The sequence below is a fragment of the Aquarana catesbeiana genome, linkage group LG09 (assembly GCF_042186555.1).
Source record: "Aquarana catesbeiana isolate 2022-GZ linkage group LG09, ASM4218655v1, whole genome shotgun sequence".
Taxonomy (NCBI): domain Eukaryota; kingdom Metazoa; phylum Chordata; class Amphibia; order Anura; family Ranidae; genus Aquarana; species Aquarana catesbeiana.
In genome coordinates this window covers 4,566,141-4,585,749 of record NC_133332.1, presented here as the reverse complement: position 1 = coordinate 4,585,749, position 19,609 = coordinate 4,566,141, and positions in this window count along the sequence as shown.

Genomic DNA, 19,609 nt, shown 5'->3' with positions numbered 1-19,609 from the left:
ATACTGTAAGTACGTTTTCTTCTTCAATGATGGGCACTGATATGGCTACACTGACGGGCACTGATAAGGCGGCACTGATGGGCACCGATAAGGTGGCACCAATGAGGTGGCACTGATGAGGTGGCACTGACGGGCACTGATGGGCACTGATAGGTGGAACTGGTATGCGGCACTGATGGGCACTCATAGGTGGCACTGATGGGCACTCATAGGCGGCACTAATGGGCACTCGTAGGTGGCATTGATGGGTACTTATGGTTGGCACTGATGGGTAGTTATGGGTGGCACTGATAGGTGGCACAGATGGGCACTGATAGGTGGGCACGGATGGGCACTGACAGGTAGCACTGATGGACACTGATTGGTGGCACTGATGACACTAGTGGGTGCCATTGCTGGGCATCACTGATATATAATGGTGCCAACCAGTGCCCATTTGTGGGCACTGATTGGCACAGATCTGGCATAATTTGCACATGTGGATGGCTATGGGGTACATACCTGGCCATCCACATGTTGCCCCCTTCCCTCGTGGTCCTGGCGTCTTTCCTAGTGGTCTAGTGTGGGCATCCGAGGGGGGGCTGCGTTGATAAACAATCAATGCAGACTCCCCCTGTCAGGAGAACCACCGATCGGCTCTCCTCTACTCGCGTCTGTCAGACGCGAGTGAGGAAAAGCCGATCAACGGCTTTTCCTATTGACATCGTGATCAGCCATGATTGGACACGGCTGATCACCTGGTAAAGAGCCTCCGCCGGAGGCTCTTTACCAAGATTGGTGGAGCGGTGTGTCAGGCTGACACACCGCTCCACCGATCGCCGCGATGCGCGCCCCCCACGGGCGCGCGGCGGCAAGTTGTCCTGCTGGACGTCATATGACGCCCAGTCAGGATAACTGAACCACTGCCCGGTCGTCAACCACTTCAGCTCCGGAAGGATTTACCCCCTTCCTGACCAGAGAATTTTTTGCAATTCGGCACCGTGTGGCTTTAGCTGACAATTGCGCGGTCGTGCGACGTTGTACCCAAACAAAATTGACGTCTTTTTTTTTTTCCCCACAAATGGAGCTTTCTTGAGGTGGTATTTGATCGCCTCTGCAGTTTTTATTTTTTGCGCTATAAACAAAAAAAGAGCGACAATTTTGTTTTAAAAAGCAATATTTTTTTTACTTTTTGCTATAATAAATATCCCCAAAAAATATATAAAAAAGCAAATTTTTTCTCAGTTCAGGCCGATATGTATTTTTCAACATATTTTTAGTAAAAAAAAAATCTCAATAAGCGTATATTGACTGGTTTGCGCAAAAGTTATAGCGTCTACAAAATAGGGGCTAGATTTATGGCATTTTTATCATTAATTTCTTTTTTTACTAGTAATGGCGGCGATCTGCGATTTTTATCGGGACTGCGACATTATGTCTTCTGGGCTAGCTAGATCATTCCAGTATGCCTAATTCTATCAAAATGATTTGCCTTTTAGGCCAAGAAGGTCATAGCTCTCCCGTGGAGGTCCTCTAATTTTTCCACAATTGGTTACTGGCGGAGCCTTGTCAACCAGGCCTATAAAATGACTTATAAATACAAAAATAATACCGTGCATGTGAAAAGATAATTCAGTGTGAAAAAAAGAGCAGCACCACAAATGTGAGATATTACCACAAAAAAACAAAAACAAAACAAGAAACAAAATAAAGGTGTGTTGAGTTACAGTGATTGATATTAAAAGAACTGAAAAAAAAATATGAATAAATAAACAGTCCAGAAAAGCGTGTTTCCCTTAGTTCAGGCTCCTCCTGGTACCACCTCCAAGAAGTACCGCCCTCTCTGGCAGGGCTACATATAAGTAGTGGGTGGAGCTTAGTGTGGTTGGAATGTAGAGCATCTGCAGTATGGAAAAGTAGGACTGTGGACTGTGTCCTTCCCACCATGAGGTCTTCTTCTGGAGAGGGTTTCCCTTGGATTTGGGTTCATTCACTGAAGTGCACTCCTTCTGAAACAGAAATAGGGACTTGAATACCACTGCAGATGGATACAATGTTTGCCTGTAAATATCCTTCTGTATAATGGAAAATGTATCCTTCAAGTGTTCAGCAAAAGATAGGGTCTTTGTTTCTAGTGATGTTCTTCAAGTGGGAATGTCTGAATAGCAGAGTGAAATGAGCCAATGCTCAGTTAGGCTCCAGGCAGCTTAACCAAGCCCAATAGGCTGCACTGGCAGGGGACAACAGGGTTCTGTATACAAGTGACAAGGAAATCTACTCCAGCCAGGAGTAGGTGGTGACTAATGGAAAGGGGGTCTTCCCTCCTGGTGGTGAGTGAGGACCCTTCAACTGGAACACGATGCAGATGACCTGAGCCCCAGTGTCACATCAGAGTCATGGCCTGCCACCATGAAAATCTTATGGAAGTGTAACTCCTGACCATTAGAAGGGCTGGTGCTGAATTGGACCAGGGGGATGTTGTCCTGGGGTTTGAGACCACCATCCATACGTACAGTGAGCATGTGGGTGGGTGAAGCGTGGTGGAGCCGCAGAAAAAAACACTCAAAGTCCAGATGCAGAGAAACAGGAATATATTGTAACTGAAGTTTGGCAATACACAACAGTCCTAGCAGAGAAGGCAACCCCGACCGGGTGCACTCACAGGATAGAACATTGATGAGTTAGTAGCAGAAGGTCATAGGTGTGCCGACAGCGTCTGTCTCAAGGAGCCGAATGCAGCCTGGCCAGTCCATGCCCAAGTGGGGAGCTTCCAGGTAGGACATCATGTCCCAGCACTTTCCCTACTCCTTAGGAACCTCTGCCTGACACTAAGCACTGTCCCTGTCAGACGGGGGAGCTGTCGGGCGCAATACCCAGCAGCCAAGGTCTTAAATAGACCCTGCCTGACCCAAGATGGCCACCAGAGGCACATGGGGAGCCAACCAGTATCCAATCAGATAGCTGCCCCCTGTGGTCCAGGAAACCATTCCTCTTGACTTCCTCTGCCTCTGTAATGCTGCTGCGGTTGAGCGCCACCTGCAGGGGAAAAAAGCAGACTGCACCTGTCTACAAGCAGATAAGGTAAATTCACATCCGGCTCTGGTGATTCAGTGTTGGGGAGCAGCTTAGGAGAACCCTGTACCTCTGTAGGCCCATTAGCAGAGCAATGACAGCGTAGGACTGCCATGGACCTGCTTGCAGTCATACTGGTTCAGGATGACAGGAAGTCCACAGCTGCCCCATATAATATAATATGTGCAAAATCAATAAAAGAAAAACAAAGTGTCAGAAAATAATATGTATAAAAAAAATGTAACAAATGATCTCACCTCGAGGAAAGTTCCTTCTTCGGCTCCATTACTGAATTACGTCTGTTGCCAAATGTAGCTAAAAATGTCTTCACAAATCAGCAAATTGTATCTGCAAAACAGATCTCTCGGGAATCGGAGAAATCACAGAGAGAAGCTTTATAGATGGGGAATTATTTCCTGCAGAAAAAAAAAGGGAAAAGTATCAGTTTTGATCTTTTTACATATCGGCCTCTTCTGTCACAGAACACATTGGCTGGAGCTCCCTTTGTATTTCCTTATTGGTGGTTCCTCTTGGGCCCCTATGCAGCACCGGGCCCTGCAGCTTGGGGGGCCCCTCTCTGTTTTCCTGGCAGGTCTGAAGGTGACCTGTGTGATGGGCTGTGAATGTCAGAGTGTCTCTATTGGCAACAAGTCATCTCATCTGTAATGTCAGTGTCACCCCGGCCCTTCCCGGATTTGATTGACAGAATATTTATTATGACCGGAGTCCCGGGATGGAGATGTTATTTAATGCACTTAAAACGATTACTTTACGCCTGGCTGAATATCACCGCAATGACCGCCCTCCCCGCGTCTGAGCTCACCGACAACCGCTCTTCAGCGTTCCGGTGACATTGTATAGATGTGTGTAACTAAATGACAATCTACAAACAAGGCCAACAAGTAGAATAAATGACATTAATGATAAGAGAAGCTAACCCTCTCTGTCTATGGAGCATCTCAGCAGGACTAACGAAAGGGTTAATATCAGATCGGAGGGGGGGGGGGTCATTCCATAAAGAAAATTGTCTATATAAACCTTGTATGTCCTCTAAGTGTCCCTTCTCCTACTTACAGCCATGAAATGCATTTGAAGGTTCACTGGCACCCAAACAACTGTCTCTGTGCATTAGAGTGTAATTTTTTTTATTAAAAAATCATACAAACATACAGTTCATTAATAAAAACATATTTACAAAATAACCAGCAACTAACAGCAACTAAACAAAAACAAGTGTGCTTAAATCAGCAAATAAAGAAAACCGTTTCCTGACAAGACAACATAGAAAGAAACATATTTTAATGACAACTACAAACTCCGAACCTCAACTTAAACACAATCCAGGCTAGGAAACCTTTTGAGATTTAATCGCCATCAGGATGCGATTCCAAAACCCCCCATAAACCCCTCCCCCACATCATTCACCTCGACTGCCACATCATTCACTTTGCATTCTGCACCAGCCACCCTCATTCCCTTTCCACCCCCCCACCATCATCCAATTCATCCCTCACACCACCCCTCGGTGTCTGCCGACCTCCAGCCGCACTTTTGCCACGCCGAGGAGGAGGGGTTGGCACCACCATACAACTGGTCCAGCACCCTCCGCTGACTTCACTACACTAGGAGAAACAATAGGTGCAGACACAGACTTGACAACCACATTTTCTGACACTGACTGGGGAACCACAGACTGGGGGGACACTGACACCACAGACTGGGGGGACACTGACACCACAGACTGGGAAGACACTGACACCACAGACTGGGGGGACACTGACACCACAGACTGGGGGGACACTGACACCACAGACTGGGGAGACACTGACATCAAAGACTGGGAAGACACTGACACCACAGACTGGGGGGACACTGACACCACAGAGGGCCTCACAGACACCGATTCTGAAGGGACAGAGACACTAAGATCCCCTGGTATAACCTCCGCCAACCCAGACTCATCTCTATCCAGATGGAAGAATTCCTCCACTAGCTCTGGCTTATTGTGCAAAGCCTCAGGGCACCGACTATAAGGGTGACCAACCTTATCACATAGGTTACATTTAATGATGTTACAGTCCCTTGCCAGATGCCCCAGTTCCTGGCACAGAGAGCACTTCTGTTCTGGACATTAAGAGGAGAAATGTCCCTTGACTCCACATTTATGGCACAGCTTAGGTTGACCAGGGTAGAAGACGGTAATCCTTAGGCATGTGCAATTCGTTTAGTTCCGAATTCGTTTTTTAACGAATTTCGACAAATTCGTTAATTCGGGAATATCCGAATTAACGAAAACCCGTTTAACAAATTTTTTCCGAATATTCGTAAATTCGATAAAATTGGACATTCGTGAATTTGGGCATTCGTACATTCGTACATTAGTAAATTAGTGAATTCGTAAATTTGTAAATTCGAAAATTTGGAAATCTGATCCTCAATCTTCTTTAGGGGACACAACGTTTCTCCAAACATCCTCAACCAGACCCATAAATCATGGGGGGTAAAGGCTCATTCCTTGTCAGGATAGTCACATTCTTTATCAGGTGCTGTCGTAAGGCCTCTTCCAGTCCGGCTGGCCCCCATATACATGTTCAAACCGCTCCCAATACAGATCCAGCGATTCTGGATGCACAAATGACAAATCATATTCAAAGGAACCAGCCAGACTGATAAGAGCATGAATATCCTCCGCCTTAAATCCCATGGCTAGGACCTTATTCACAACCTCCCTCCTGATAGGTGGAATACCTCCTCCTTCCCACCTGAGCTGTACCACATTCCTGCGTTTAATGGAAGGTGCGTTAGGTGAAAGTCCCACAACTGGCTCCCTTCCAGCAGTAGCATGACTTTGTCCCAACACAGCCTTAGCATAATTCCTAACTGGGACAGATGACACATTAACTGGCTGCATAGGAACCTCTGAAAACTGGTTTGGTAAATTACCCACCACCTGATTCTCCCTCCCCCCCTTCAGCACAACAGTCCCACTCATCATAGTCCCAGAAGTACCACAACTACCAGCAGTCACGTCATCAAGTAAAGTCTTCCATTTAGAAAAAACTCCAGCTGTCTTGGCGTTCATACGGCACTTCTGCTCTGCAGTTTCAATGCTCATGCGACATTCCTACTCTGCAGTCTTAGTGTCCATGTGGGACTCCTTCTCGCAGTCAGCAGAAACTTCTCTATCTGGATACATGCCATCTACTCCTGCATTCCCTGCTAAATACAAGGATCTGTTGTCAGGTGTAATCTTTCTTTGTAGCAGCAATCTCAGGAAAGTCCTCCACACACTTAGAGAGATTCTCAGCAAGCACTCCTTTACCAAGATCTTCATCTGATGAGTCGGTGCCACTCAAGGGAGATTCCATTTCTGTTATGGCCTGCAGCAATCTACCATTTTCCTCAACCTCTTCCTGAGATGACCCAGGCTGCTGGGGAGGGAGGGGGCAGATACTGACTCAGGTGTAACAGATCCTGAGACAGGGGTAGTACTGGGGCCACCATGTGAAGCCACTTCCTTACTCCCCATCCATACTGTCGCCGTTGCTGTGGTATCCACCCTCTGTCTAGTACTGGCACAGGCACTCTGCATCTGTTAGAATATCTCCTCATTCTCATACTTCTACCTGAACACACCGCTGCTTTGCTTCAGAGAGGTGACCAACTTCTCCTGCTTTTTCAATGCCTCTTCCAGAGACTTCATTTTGGATACTTCCCTCTTACTGCTTCCAGACTTACTGTGCAGCGATTTTTCTTTTTCCTGAGATCTTTTTTCAAGACAGCAAGCTTCTGTTCCTCCTTAGTAATGCGGCAAAGACTGTTCACCACTCTATCCTGGAAGGATGGTAAGGACTCCCCTTGCATAGTAACAGGCCCAGGATCCACTGCAGCTTGAGCACATGGAGTAGGCCTCAGTGCCTCTGGGGAGCCTCCACCTTCGTCTTCCCCAACATAGTCCATACTTGCCTGGGAAAAGCCTGCATGAGAAGCCCCAGGCTTGCTGCTTCTCTCAGCTGAGATCACAGCACAGTGAGCCAACAGCACCCTGCAGAACAGCCCCACCTGGTGGAGAAGTTCCTCTGGTGCAGAGACTGATGTGACTGGCTCAGTGATCTCTGTACAGCACTGTGGTATATGTCAGAGCTATATAAATGAAAAGATTATTTTTTCATTTCTGCTGTTACAGACTATTTTGAATTACAGGAAGGATTTACGGAGGATATATAAATAATGTTTGTTGGAGGTTTATAAGCAAAGCTGAAAAAAAAAAATCTGCTGATTTTGAAATAATGTAACTACAGAAGTTTAGTAAAACATTTAGCTAAACTGAACTTTGCCAGTACCCAACCCCCGAAGAATTATTTCCAATACACTCCATGATTTAAAGTTCTTCTGTAGAATATAAAACAAGTGAATTTATTGCAATCCTTAACCAGTTGTGAACACTGAGCATGCCATACATGCCCGAAAAAACAAATCGAAGTTCACAGGACATGTGTACTGCACCTTGTGCTTCTAAACATTGTTTATAAACATTGATCAGACAAGAGATAGAGAGATACAAAGTAACATTGTTTATAAACATTGCTCAGACGGGAGATAGAGAGATAGAAAGTAACATTGTTTATAAACATTGATCAGACGGGAGATAGAGAGATACAAAGCAACATTGTTTATAAACATTGATCAGACAGGAGATAGAGAGATACAAAGTAACATTGTTTATAAACATTGATCAGACAGGAGATAGAGAGATACAAAGTAACATTGTTTATAAACATTGATCAGACAGGAGATAGAGAGATACAAAGTAGCATTGTTTATAAACATTATCTATAGACAAAGATGATTTTTTTTTTCTTCTTCTATGGATTACAAACAAAATAAAATATTTTTTTTTTGCAACACAATATTGGCAAAACAAATCCTTGTATGTTATAAAAAAAAGTTAATAAAAAAGTAATATGTATTTCTTTGTTATCCAAAATAATCACAAAGCTATAATGCAATAAGCACACCCATAGCAGAAATGTAACAATTGCTCTGCTCCATAGGGGGCGCACAGGAGCTGAACTTTTTAATCCCCCTCGATCGCCTCTTCCCGTTGTGGCCCCTTCGATCGCCACGTGCTGCAATCAGCTGAAGGAGAAACCGCCAGACATCAGACAAGTTGGGTTAAAACAACAGAAATTTTTTGGCCGGTTTGGGAGGTGAAGAAAGTGGAGGGGAGTCCAGGAGGGAACCTGTATATATATATATATATATATATATATGTATATACACAGCGCATTCATCTCCTCCTTTGAAGCCGACAGGATTGGTTATCCGGCCACTTTGATATGTAAATGAGCAGATTGTGTTCCTGCAGGGGACGCGGGAGTCCATCCAAAAATCACAGGCAATGCTCCCTGCGAGGAAAGAAGTGATCCCGTCCGCGCTGGGCCCCAAAGTGGTTTGAAAAAGCCAAATTTCTCTTTTTTTGGGGGGGAAGTTTCAAACAAAAAAGGTTTATTAATCTTCCTCCGTCCAACGTCAATGTTTTTGTGTTTATCTTGTTAGTCATCCCGGTCGGTCGTCAGATTAGGTTACAAGCTCCTTCGCTGTTCCCGGCGCTTTTCCCCGCACCGAGCGCGCCCCGTATAGTCTGAGGTGACGCACGTCAGCCGTCCATCGCTGAGGAGCAACTCCAATGTTTGGATGGCATGGCCGCTGCTCCGATCGGTGGGAGAGACGGGACCGCCGGGGTTGATGGCTCTGCCTTGTTTGGTTTGGGAGGCGATGTCGTCATTTTAATGTGCAGGGGAAAAAGAAAAAGTTTTCTACCATCCTGGAACCAGGCGGTGCGAGGAGACAAGGCGCCACTTTACTAAATTTGTGTAAGACATTCAATGGGGGGGAATTTGTCACCAGCAGGGGGGGCGGACTGCACCCTCACATCTGTTGTCTGTTGGAAGCGAATGCACAGTAGTACCTTGGATTACGAGCATAATTTGTTCCAGAAGCATGCTTGTAATCCAAAGCACTTGTATATCTGGTGGATGTTAGAGACCTTGCGCTCCTCCACCTTCCGTTTGAGGATGTCCCACAGATGATCAATAGGGTTTAGGTCTGGAGACATGCTTGGCCAGTCCATCACCTTTACCCTCAGCTTCTTTAGCAAGGCAGTGGTGGTCTTGGAGGTGTGTTCGGGGTGGTTATCATGTTGGAATACTGCCCTGCGGTCCAGTCTCTGAAGGGAGGGGATCATGCTCTGCTTCAGTATGTCACAGTACATGTTGGCATTCATGGTTCCCTCAATGATCTGTAGCCCCCCAGTGCCGGCAGCACTCATGCAGCCCCAGACCATGACACTCCCACCACCATGCTTGACTGTAGACAAGACACACTTGTCTTTGTCCTCCTCACCTGGTTGCCCCCACACACGCTTGTCACCATCTGAACCAAATACGTTTATCTTGGTCTCATCAGACCACAGGACATGGTTCCAGTAATCCATGTCCTTAGTCTGCTTGTCTTCAGCAAACTGTTTGCGAACTTTCTTGTGCATCATCTTTAGAAGAGGCTTCCTTCTGGGACGACATCCATGCAGACCAATTTGATGCAGTGTGCGGCGTATGGTCTGAGCACTGACAGGCTGACCCCCCACCCCTACAACCTCTGCAGCAATGCTGGCAGCACTCATACGTCTATTTCCCAAAGACAACCTCTGGATATGAAGATGAGCACGTGACCTCAACTTCTTTGGTGGACCATGGCGAGGCCTGTTCTGAGGGGAACCTGTCCTGTTATACCTCTGTATGGTCTTGGTCACCGTGCTGTAGCTCAGTTTCAGGGTCTTGGCAATCTTCTTATAGCCTAGGCCATCTTTATGTAGAGCAACAATTCTTTTTTTTCAGATCCTCAGAGAGTTCTTTGCCATGAGGTGCCATGTTGTACTTCCAGTGACCAGTATGAGAGAGTGAGAGCGATAACACCAAATTTAACACACCTGCTCCCCATTCACACCTGAGACCTTGTAACACTAACGAGTCACATGACACCGGGGAGGGAAAATGGCTAATTGGGCCCAATTTGGAGATTTTCACTTAGGGGTGTACTGACTTTTGTTGCCAGCGGTTTAGACATTAATGGCTGTGTGTTGAGTTATTTTGAGGGGACAGTAAATTTACACTGTTATACAAGCTGTACACTCACTACTTTACATTGTAGACAAGTGTCATTTCTTCAGTGTTGTCACATGAAAAGAGAGAAGAAAAGATTTACACAAATGTGAGGGGTGTACTTACTTTTGTCAGGTACTGTATATATATATATATATATATATATATATATATATATATATATATATATATATATATATATAATGTTTGGGGGTTCTAAGTCATTTTCTAGCCAAAAAATGATGATTTTTACTTGTAGGAGAGAAATGTCAGAATTAATGATGAATGGACTTCCCTGTGCACAAAAAATTGCGCCAACTGATCTGCACATCATTATTATTATTATTATTATTATTATTATTATTATTATTATACAGGATTTATATAGCACATGTTTGCAGTTGTGTGTGTGTGTGGGGGGGGGGCGCCAATAAAAATGACTGCATCTGTTAAAGGGCCGACGCGTTTCTCTGCGTGTCAGGAAAGTGCACGATTCTGTACGCGTTTCCCGACACGCAGGAGGTGGACACCAGGCCTAAGGCTGGAAGACCTGTAGATACACTCCGCATCGGGTACATTCCGAGGATCCGAGTCTCAGTGAACTGGAAACATTGTTTTCAATTCCGAAATTAGCGAATTGAATGACAAATATCCTAATGAAAATGCCGCGTACTTCACGGAACGTTCCCCAAAGGTAATGAATCCGTTTTCTGATTCTACATCTAACATTGGGGAGAAAAAATAAACAATTCCCGGGGGTTCTTTCTCATAAAAGCGACCTAATTAGCTGCTGGATCACTTTCAGAAGCGCCGGGGGTGTCTGCCCCCCCCCCCCCCCACGTCCCGCTGCTCGCCAGTGTTTCTCGGACTTACCGTTTTTACCAGCAGAAATTATCTACCGGCTAGACATGTGCGGCTCGCTTCGTTCCGAATTAATATTCGGACACATTCTTCGTTATTCGGAGATTCGAATATATCCGAATACCCGAATTACAACATAAACACATTTTACCGAACGCTCCAAATAACAAAACCATTTTCGTCCGAATTTCAGGAAAATTCGAACTGAAATTCGCATTGAATTTCTCCAGTCGAATTCTAAATGTACACACATTTCTGAAATCAAAGACCGTGTGTGATGTTAGAAGTAATAATCGATTATTCTCTATGGAGACGGTCTCCAAACGCCTGATGCTCAAAAAAGTTCTGGAGCTTTTTGTAGCTCGAATCGGGAATATTGGTGCGTTTTTGAAGAATGCAATAATTAAGTAAAAATACATATTATTAATAATAATCATAATAATAATAATAATAATAAACAATAAAAATAAACAAATAAAACCTAACCTAACAAAATAAATAAATAAATAATAAGTAAATAAATAAATAAAATTATAATAATGAATAAAATAAATAAATAAATTCACCCCTAACCATAACACCTAATCCCCTAACAACAAAAATAAATAAATAAAATAATAATGAATAAAATAAATAAATACATTTACCCCTAACCATAACACCTAATCCCCTAACAACAAAAATAAATAAATAAATACATAATAAGTAAATAAATAAATAAAATAATAATGAATAAAATAAATAAATAAATTAACCCCTAACCATAACAACTAATCCCCTAACAAACAAAAATAAATAAATAATAAGTAAATAAATACATAAAATAATAATGAATAAAATAAATCAATACATTAACCCCCAACCATAACAACTAATCCCCTAACAAACAAACAAAAATAAATAAATAATAAGTAAATAAATAAATAAAATAATAATGAATACAATAAATAAATACATTAACCCCTAACCATAACAACTAATCCCCTAACAAACAAAAATAAATAAATAAATAATAAGTAAATAAATAAATAAAATAATACTAATAATAATAATGATTAAAATAAATAAATACATTTACCCCTAACCATAACACCTAATCCCCTAACAACGGACATAAATAAATGAATAAATAAATAATAAGTAAATAAATAAATAAAATAAAATAATAATGAATAAAATAAATAAATAAATTAACCCCTAACCATAACACCTAATCCCCTAACAAACACAAATAAATAAATAAATAAATAAATAAATAAATAAATAAATAATAAGTAAATAAATAAACAAAATAATAATCAATACAATAAATAAATACATTAACCCCTAACCATAACAACTAACCCCCTAACAAACAAAAATAAATAAATAAATAATAAGTAAATAAATTTTAAAAAAATAATAATAACAATGAATAAAATAAATAAATAAATGTACCCCTAACCATAACCATAAAACCTAATCCTCTAACAAAAAATAAATAAATAATAAATAAAAGAGCTGAAAAACATAGCAACAAATTATGAATTTGATAGCATTGTTCTCTAATGGCTAACTAAAATACACCAAAGCTCAAAAAATGCTTTAAAAACACTGTAATAAAACAGCAAAAAAAAAAAAAAAAAAATGCTCACACAAATGTGACACTTAGATTTTTTGAAGCTTTTTGTTTTCTATGGTAACACTTGATTTGCGCATTTTTAAATGTTTTAGTGCATTTGTTGCACGTTTTTGCGTGTTTTTCTGCACAAATGCGATAATTGAATAAAAATAAATATTAATAATAATAATAACATTAATATTAATCATAATAAAAATAAATACAAAATAAAAAATAAATAAATAACAAAATAACTAACCCTAACCTTGCAAAATAAATAAATAAGTAAATATTAATAATAAGTAAGTATATAAATAAATAATAATAATCATAATAAAAAAATAAATAACAAAATAACTAACCCTGAGATGCAAAATAAATATTTAATAATAAGTAGATACATAAATAAATAATAATAATAAGTAAATTAATTATTACCAATAATAATAAATAAAATGAATTAATTAATCAACATGCAACCATAACATCTAACACACCATTGTATCTGTTCACACCATCGCATCCCATCGCATCCATTCACACCATCGCATTGCTTTTTATGTGTAATACAACGCGGGATCACAGCACACAGAAAAGCAGCCCAGATGCTTTTCTGCATGCAACTTTTTGCCGCGTTTTTTGGTGCGCTCCTGTGTGTGTTTTAGATCCATTTTTGGTGCGTTGTGGATGCAGTCCAGTGCATTTTGCCCCCCTCTTTTTTTTTGCGTTGTACAGCTTTCCAGTACAGCCCAGTGCAGCATGTTTCTAGTTTTTTTTTTTTTTGGATCCAGAACGCACTGGAACTGCAAGCACTGGTGTGGACTATGCCATTGGAAACCATATCACCTACTTTCCATGCGTTTTTTGGTGCAGAAAAAAAAAACACACTGGACTGCATGTGGTGTGAACTGGCCCTAAAAGCGCATGAAAACTCATCACCGTTGTAACCTCTGAAGCTCTTCACCTTGGTGTGTCGGGGGGGGGGGGGGTGTCAGGGCCGGGCCACACCACATGCAGCCCGGTGTGGTTTTTTTTGCATCAAAAACGCATGGAAAGTAGGTTATATGGTTTCCAATGGCATAGTTCACACCAGTGCTTGCAGTTCCAGTGCGTTCCGGATCCAAAAAAAAAAAAAAAAAGTAGAACATGCTGCATTTTTTCTGCACTGGGCTGTACTGGAATGCTGTAAAACGCATAAAAAACGCACTGAAACGCACCAAAAACGCACCAAGAATGCACCGGAACACACTGTGCCGCCCTTTAGCAGATGCACAGCAGTGTGATTAAAATCCTTATTTAAGGTGAAGAAAAAAGAGGGGGAAATGCACTGGACTGCATCAAAAAACGCACCAAAATGCATCAAAAATGCACAAGCAGAAAAGCGTCTGGAACGCATCTGGGCTGCGTTTCTGTGGTGTGAACGGGCCCTTAGAGTAAAGTTTGTTGCATTTTTGAAATATTCTGTTTGCTGCATCTTTTTTTGCGCTTTGTAATAAAAATGTGCGTTACATTATAGTCAATGGCGGTGCACTGAAAATGCATTAACAACACAATATGCGTTTTTAATTGTTGCATTTTTTTCCCCCAGTCACATGTCCATATTGCCCAGATGCCTGCAGGAAAAAAAAATGCATTAAAAATAAAAAGCACACAAGTCTGTGTTCACGTCACGCTGGTGCGGCGGAGGGGCGCGTGCGTTTCCCCGCCTTGTCACGTGTCAGGTAGGTCATTAATTTCAATAGGCATGAGAAATGCAAAAAAAAAAAAAAAAAAAGAAGTCCCTGAATGTTTTCCAAAAATGTGCCGCACCGAACCGCATGGAGCTGCGGCAAACATGCAGTTTGGCGCATGCAAAAAAACGCGCACGTGCTAACCGATGCGTTCGAGTGCCCAATTAATCACACTTCCATGCATCTGCTAAAGGGCGGCACGTTTCTGTGCATGTTGGGAAAGCATGCCTTTTTTTGCGTGCGCTGGCGGCATGCAAAGGTGTCAAACCTGGCTCAAAGCGCGCTGCGCATCGCATTACATTTTACGGCAGTGCAACAAACGCCTGCTAAAAATGCATCAAGTGCTCTGCGGAAAACGCATGTGGTTTTTCTAATGCGATGGTGTGAAGCGGCCCTGATGTGAAGAGCTTCATAGATTATAAATGCAGCTTGTTCTCATGCGTCTTTAGCGCACGGCGATCCTGCGTCAGTGGCACACAGAAATGCGTCAGTGTGAACACCCCCCCAATGCACCGATGTGAAGAGCTTCATAGAATATAATAGTGAGAGTTTCCATGTGCGTTGCATGCTGCGATCCTGCATTGTAGGGCACATGAAATGCGATGGTATTGAGCGGGCCCTTCACACCGGCGAATGGGCCCCACAGCGATTATCATGAGGGCGGGGCCGGGACAAGGGGGTGGGCAGAAGGGGGCGGCTGCCCTGGGCACTGTGGTATCATTTGAGATGGGGGGGCGGGGGGCACTATGAGGAGATGGGAGGGGGGTAGAAGAATTGTTCTAGGAGGGGAGATTAGGAGAGGTGCTAGGAGGGGCGATTTGGGGGGATTTGTGTTGGAAGGGGGAATGGGGGAAGAGGATTTGTGCTAGGAGGGGGGATTTGGGTGGGGGGTGGTGGAAGGAAGAGGTGATATAGGAGAAGGGGGAGGGAAATTGTGCTAGGAGGGGAATTTTTTTTTGACGGGGATTTGTGGTAGGAGGGGAAATTTGTGGGGGGGATTGTGGGGGGGGATTTGGTGAGAGAGAGGATTTGAGCTTGGAGGGGGGATGGGGCAAAGATTTGTGCTGGCAGTGGAGATTTCAGCGAGGGGGGGCAGATTTGCACTGGGTGGAGAAGGAATGTATGATTAGGGGGTAAGCATGCAGATTGGTGCTCTTTTTTAGGTAGGGGGAGAGGATTTGTGCTAGGAGGGGGGATTTAGGAGGGGGTACAGTGATATGGTAGAAAGAGGAGGGAAATTGTGCTAGGAGGGGATTTTTTTTTTTAGGGGGGGTGGATTTGTGCTAGTAGGGATAATTGGGGATGATTTGTGCTAGGAGGGGACATTTTGAGGGGGGGCAATTGGGCTGGGAGGGGGGAATGCGAGTAGGAGGAGAGGATTTGTACTCAGATGGGAAACTTGGTGGGGGGGGGGATTTATGTTGAAGGGGGATTTGGTGAGAGAGAGGATTTTAGCTTGGAGGGGGGATTGGGGGAGGGGGCAAAGATTTGTGCTGGCAGTGGAGATTTCAGCAGGGGGGGGGCAGATTTGTACTGGGAGGAGAGGGAATGTATGATTAGGGGGTAAGCATGCAGATTAGTGCTCTTTTTCAGGTAGGGGGAGAGGATTTGTGCTAGGAGGGGGATTTAGGAGGGGGGGGGGGGTGCAGTGGTATGGTAGAAGGGAGAGGGAAATTGTGCTAGGAGGGGACTTTTTTTTGGGGGGGGGGGATTTGTGCTAGTAGGGATAATTAGGGATGATTTGTGCTAGGAGGGGATTTTTTTTGGGGGGGATTTGTGCTAGGAGGGATAATTGGGGATGATTTGTGCTAGGAGGGGATTTTTTTGGGTGGGGGGGGGGATTTGTGCTAGTAGGGATAATTAGGGATGATTTGTGCTAGGAGGGGATTTTTTTGGGGGGGGATTTGTGCTAGGAGGGATAATTGGGGATGATTTGTGCTAGGAGGGGATTTTTTTTTGGGGGGGGGTGGATTTGTGCTGGGAGGATAATTGGGGATGATTTGTGCTAGGAGGGGAATTTTTTGGGGGGGGGGTTTGTGCTAGGAGGGATAATTGGGGAGGGCGAGATGTGAGTAGGGGAGAAGATTTGTGCTCAGATGGGGGACTTGGGGGGGGGATCTGTGCTAGGAGGGGAGTTTTAGGGGGGTGCAGTTATTTGGTAGAAAGGGGAGAGAAATTGTGCTAGGAGGGGAATTTTTTTTTGGGGGGGGGTGGATTTGTGCTAGTAGGGATAATTGGGGATGATTTGTGCTAGGAGGGGAATTTTTCTTTTTTTTTGGGGGGGGGGGGGATTTGTGCTAGGAGGGGAAATTGGGGGGGGGTTATGCTGAAGGGGGATTTCAGAGAGAGAGGATTTGAGCTTGGAGGGGGGATGGGGGGAGGGGGCAATGATTTGTGCTGGCAGTGGAGATTTCAGCAGCGGGGGGGGGGGGGCAGATTTGTACTGGGAGGAGAGGAGAGGGAATGTATGCAGATTGGTGCTCTTTTTGGGGAGGGGTTTGCTGACACATAATGCTCATACATCTTGGGGGGGGGGGGGGGGGCGGCGCCTTTTCTGCATTACAGATCAGCCATTGGTGGCGATATTTTCCTGATGAAGCAGATTATAAAGATGGCGCCCCCCCCCCCGGACGGGCGTTATCAATCCGCAGTCGCCCCGTAACGTAGGAGCCGCGATCACGTGACGGATAATGGACGACACCGGGGGGAGGCGTAACGGGGGGAGAGCCGCGGATTTCGTCGGCGAGTATTACCGATTGTGGGAGCTGTCAGTTCGACAATAGACCCATTCAGGCCGGCGTCTGATGAATGCGCGCCGATTCAGCCGGCTTCACCGCGCTCTCTGCCTATTTTGGTGTCCAATTAGTATGCTAATAATGGTAATTATGTTGGATATTGTGAGTCTCATCACCTAGAGGGTTTTTAAAATGATAAAATAATGACAGTAAACAAGCTGATGCTGACATTCACTGGTCCGGTATAATTACTCAGCGAGCGCTCGCCGGGGAATCGGCGCTCGAACCGCGCCAGCACGCCCGTACACTTTGTTTAAACTCTCTTTTTATTTTAATTTTTTTTACAGCGTGTGAACAGTTGGCGGCTGCTTCTTGATTGCCCACCATTGTGCCATCATTTGGCGGGCAATTTCCACATCGACACCATTGTGGGAAGGGAATGCGCTAATATCCCACCGCCTGGGGGTCTCCGGGACAAAGCGCGTTAGAAGGAAATTCTAAAACCACAGCTCCCCGAAGACCGATCGGGGATTGACAGGAGCGCTAGAATACAATTTCATGTTTTTTTTATTTATTTTCTATCATTTTTTTTTTTTTACATTTTAACTTGTAAATCTTGACGTTTTCATTCTTCAAATTCATCAAACATGAATATGAATGTTATACGTGTATGTATGGCGCCAACATCGTCCACAGCGCTGCACAAAGTGAGGAAACGCAGCGCTTTGACAATGCCATTCACAAAACACACATAATTCCATTTTAGAACATCACCTTTATTGTTACTATATAAGATGTATATTTTTATTATTATTTTTATTATTATTACTATTATTTTTATGTACAATTTATATATTATGGTTGATATTATTATTACTATACAGAATTTATATATTATTATTATTATTATTAATAGTAGTAGTAGTAGTAGTAGTAATATTATATAGGATATATATTAATTATTTTTATAGTTATTATCATTATTAAGAATTTATATACAGTATTATTATTGTTACTATATAAAATGTATGTATTATTATCATCATCATCATGATCTAGGATTTATATTATTATTATTATTATTTTATTATTATTATTACTATTTAGGATTTATTTATTATTAATATTATTTAGAATTTATTTTATTATTATTATAATAATAATAATAATAATAATAATAATAATAATAATAATAATTATTATTATTATTATTATTATTATTATTATTATTATCATCATCATCATTATATAGGATTTATATATTATTATTATTATTATTATTATTGTTACTATTTAGGATTTATTTATTATTAATATTATTTAGAATGTATTTAATTATTATTATTATTAATATTATTATTGTTATTATTATCATCATCATTATATAGGATTTATATAATATTATTATTATTGTTACTATTTAGGATTTATTTATTATTAATATTATTTAGAATGTATTTAATTATTATTATTATTATTATTATTATTATCATCATCATTATATAGGATTTATATATTATTATTATTATTATTATTACTATTTAGGATTTATTTATTACTAATATTATTTAGAATGTATTTAATTATTATTATTATTAATATTATTATTGTTATTATTATCATCATCATCATATAGGATTTATATAATATTATTATTATTGTTACTATTTAGGATTTATTTATTATTAATATTATTTAGAATGTATTTAATTATTATTATTATTATTATTATTATTATTATCATCATCATTATATAGGATTTATATATTATTATTATTATTGTTACTACTTAGGATTTATTATTATTATTACTAGTAGCAGTAGTAGTAGTAGTATTAGTAGTAGTAGTATTAATATTATTTAGGATATATATTTGTTATTAATATTATAATTATTATCATTATAAAGGGTTTATATACAGTATTATTATTATTACTAGGAAAGGGGGGAAGGCACATGTGTCAATTCATCGGGAGGTTCGGGGGAACAAATTGAGGATCCAGAGAAAGACATACTTGATGTATGAGTTGGTGGAACTGAGAGGAAGAGCTGAGTTGGCTGAGGAGGTTCTGGGAATAATAGCCGAGGATCCAGAGGAAGGATCTAGGAAGAAGAGCTGAGGACCCAGAGAAAGGATCTGGGAAGAAGAGCCCAGGATCCAGGGGAAGGATCTTGGAAGAAGAGCCAAGGATCCAGAGGAAAGATCTGGGAAGAAGAGCCGAGGATCCAGAGGAAGGATCTGGGAAGAAGAGCTGAGGATCCACAGGGAGAATCTGGAAAGAAGATGTAAGAGAACTATTAGTTCCCGTCCGATGCACACTGGCGCGCATGCGCGCGCACACGGGCGTCTGCGGATGCCTGGGCGCATCAATGCGCATGCGTGGTGGACTGCGTGCACACGCAGGAGCGCACCCAATTGGCGCCAGACGGCCTATTTAAAGAATTGCTCTGACCCCAGACCATTTCTAACTG